Source organism: Diadema antillarum, unplaced genomic scaffold (assembly GCF_040938485.1).
Source record: "Diadema antillarum isolate AM-2024a unplaced genomic scaffold, OU_Dant_1.0 scf00000038, whole genome shotgun sequence".
Taxonomy (NCBI): domain Eukaryota; kingdom Metazoa; phylum Echinodermata; class Echinoidea; order Diadematoida; family Diadematidae; genus Diadema; species Diadema antillarum.
Genome location: NW_027270927.1, coordinates 2,557,346 through 2,561,392, shown reverse-complemented (window position 1 = coordinate 2,561,392; position 4,047 = coordinate 2,557,346).

Below are 4,047 nucleotides of genomic sequence, written 5' to 3'. Positions count from 1 at the left end.
ACCTCTGGGCTTTGTGTGTGATGAGGTACGTCAAGAAGAGTACCTGGTCATGAATCCTGGAGCATGGGCGCTGATGGGAAGTAGACCATTTTCACCCTTCGTTTTCACTTTTGATTGTAATGAACAAAGCAAGACAGTGAAATTATGCCATTTTACATGCAAGATCCTTGTATTGTTTATACAGATGTTACATCAGTTGTTACAATGGGGTTCCCCTACAGGTATTTATGTTTATATTTCCTGTGCATCATGTGGGATAGTCAGATAATGGGGATACATGTACAGTAGTACCATTTCATTGAAATTGCCAGTATGTCAGCACATGTACAAGTGTATGAGTTTCTTGGAAGAGAGATGTTTCGAGCAACATTTAATTGTAGGTAAGGGCTTAAAGGGGATGGCTAGTAACCGATCAGTGGGAATCAGTGGGAATGCTGAGGGATGATTGTTCCAATCCTTGTGGGATTCATTTAAGAGTACATTACATATCTACTTTTGTGTGAAAATTATTTGCTTCAGAACGGTCTCATGCGACCAAGCACGCTAACCTGGAAACATTAAATTGCACATTACTTGAATGCGAGACCATTCTGAAGCAAATACTTTTCACACAACAATAGATATATAATGTACTCTTAAATGAATCCCACAAGGATTGGAACAATCATCCTCCAGCATTCCCACTGATTCCCACTGATCAGTTACTAGCCATTCCCTTTAAAGGGACTGTACAGTACTGGTTGAGGTGGGGATTCATGTTTTGAACATTCTTAAGTGAGATAATGAAAAGCCTCTTATGAAATATGAAAGAGCATGTAATTTTAAGAAGGATTCAACGTTTATTTGATGAAAATTGGTTTTTAAATGGTTGAGATATCCAAAAAAGTGCTAACAATAAAAGGCGACATGCCACAACTTTATTAGGATCTCTTTGTTTCACCTTGTTTTTAAGTATCTCAGCCATTTCAAAACCGATTTTCATCGAGTAAACTTTTGATACCCCTTAGAACTGCATGCTCTTTGACATCTCATAGAGTGGTTTCTGAATATCTCGCAAAATGTTAAAAGCTAAATCCTCACCTCGACCAGAACTGTACACACCCTTTAACAAGCTATTTACGTGTACAAGGTTCTTGCACACCCTGCCAAGTGTTAATTTCCTGTGCACTTTCTTGAAATTAAAGAAAAAAGTAATAATAATAAAAATATAAAAATGTGACAATAACTGTAAGATATTTTGGCATCATGAAATTTGGCAAATTGTCACTGGCATTCAATGCATGAAGTGTAGACAACTTGCGTGCACATTTTAATTTAAAGTTTAAAGTGTGTGTGTGTGTGTGCTCCATACACAGTGTATTTCATTAACTTTCACTAACTTTTACATAAATTCATGAGAAATTATTAAATACGACAAATGACACAATATTAACAATATGTAGTGCTGTAGTGTAAAATACTTCACCTCTTTAATATAACAAAACATAACAAGTACACAAGTACCTTATAAGGCTCTGAAATCAACTACATACTGTAACAAAACAATAAAGAAAGAGAAGAGAAATGAATGAACAAACACAAAAGAGTTTTAAGATAAGTGACAGTGTGAGAAAGAATTCCAAGAATTCCAGATTTCACCACAGGCACAACCTGTCTTGTCAACGTTTAATTAATATGACATCACACAAAAAACACAATTATCTGACAAAGATACCAACTGTCTCTCTGGTATGACTAGATTCAGCTTTCGTTTCACATAGTACATACAACTGACAGTCCTGAGCACAAGCTCAACGAACAGAATGTTTCTCGAATCTATCACTATCTATCAACATGTCCACATGAATAATGAGAGCAGAACAGAAACTTTGGCACAAAGAATGAACAAACAAATTAATGATACAAATGCATATAACCACATCTTGAAATACTGTACTACACATTTTCACAGAACAGCCAATAATTCCATTATATTTTCTTTCTTTTTTTTTTCTTTACATTTTTCCCCCTCCTTCCTTTCAGTCCCAGGGGGTAATCAATCTAGATAGACTGGTTTCACATGGCACTTGCTTATTGAAGATTCGTGACGAGAGAAATGAAAGAACGAGGCACATGGAAGCACCATCTTGCCATATTGACACCATTTTACAACAATTACTTTTCATCAGGCACAAAGCGCATCGAGGCAATACACAAGCTATGTCCTAAGCCACGTACAGACTGAGCAGCCTATGGTGTTGCAAATAATGTTCATACACCAAGTCAACACCGCTTCGGAAAACACCGTATAGTCAACACCGCTTCGCTCTGTCAGTCGCATGTTTGCATGTGAGCAGTTTTTCGGCTCACTCTTCACATGAAGGCAACTTTGTGGATAAATCTATTTACAATTTGATCACATCCTTTCTTCTTTACAATAAAAATCAGTTATAAATAGTGAATAAAGACTAGATATGAGTAAGAACTAGGTGTTAAATACAATACAAAAAGGCGTAAAAAATTATGTACATATATTTACAGTACACATCTGGTCAACATGCATAGAATAGTGATGCTTCTGTTATGAGCACTGTTTTGCATACATTACATGTGTTGCCTTGCAAATTGACTGTATTGCAATGTTTTGCATTCATGTCAATGACACAAACCCAAATCAGAATAGCATCTTACAACTTACAATAAACAAAACAAAACATAAACCTGTTACCTAAATACATGTTAATTAATATGAATCTGAAAGTCGACTCCTCACATACCACTATGGGGGTGTGGAAGACCAGTAAAATCTATTTGGTCCTACATAGATCTATGGACTAAATATTACGTGATATGCTGTACAACAAGCTTTTGCTTTTCTTTTAAGCAGTTTATACTCTGGGTATGCAAGTTGACTCAAGCTGTCATTAACCATGTATGCTGAGCTTTACATTTAACAACTGTTGTATCACACCCACCTTTACAAAGACAATACAAAATGGTCGGCACTTCAAATTTCACTTTCTCTGCTAAATCCTGTCATGAGTCCATCATGTGAATTAGTGATTTAAGGCTCTAGGAGGCTCACTGTGTTCAGCACACGCCCATGCCACCGCCCCCCCCCTCTCAATATTTCTAAAAGAGCATCGACATAGTATAACAAATTGTTAATTATGCAACTAACAAATTGCCCTACATTGATGTATGTAAATAAGCACTGAATTGATCAGTGTTTTAGTAGTAGCCATGATAAAAGAAATCATGGGCCTACGTACTCAAGCAGGATTGGACATACGACCTCCTGATCTCCGGACAGGCGTTATCTTCACTAGACCACTGAGCTCCCGCCCAATGGCAAGTGTTGGTTCTAATCCTTATGGCATGCAGCGGGTACTGCAAAATTATTCAAATTCATGAAATTCATTCACAAAACACAGATCAATTCAGTGCTTATTTACGTCAATGTAGGGCAACTTGTCAATCAGTCGCATAAAAACCTCTTGATGGAAGAATTTAATGAATTTGAAAAATCAGTAATTACTGTTCACCTAACACTAACCCGTTGAGGATGGACTGATTTTACTACACATGCATTTCTCATAGACACTTGCCCAAGCATACTCGGGACTCGTCCTCAATGGGTTAAAATAACAAAGTAATGTACACTTGCTCATTTAAGCTGTCAAGGTTTTTCGCCATGGAATCATTCCTCTTAGCCTATATTTCCTATTTGTTCACGAATACACACACATATTGCTCAGGCAATGCTCATAAATTGTAGTAGATACATATAAAAACACTACACTAAATAAAAGATAATAACCTTACACATATAATGGTGGGCGGCATAAAGCTATATACAGCAATACAAGGGAACACTATTAGTGCTTAAAGCCTACTCATAAATTCTCTACGCAAAACACATCAATACAATGGTTCTGCGCCACACTTAGTACTGTAAGTAATACTTGCTGAGTAACTGCTGTTGTCCATTTGCTTGTTATCTAGTTTGCTTTTGTGGCAGTGTTTACAGTGAAGACACATAACAACTCATTTAGCACTCATTCAGTT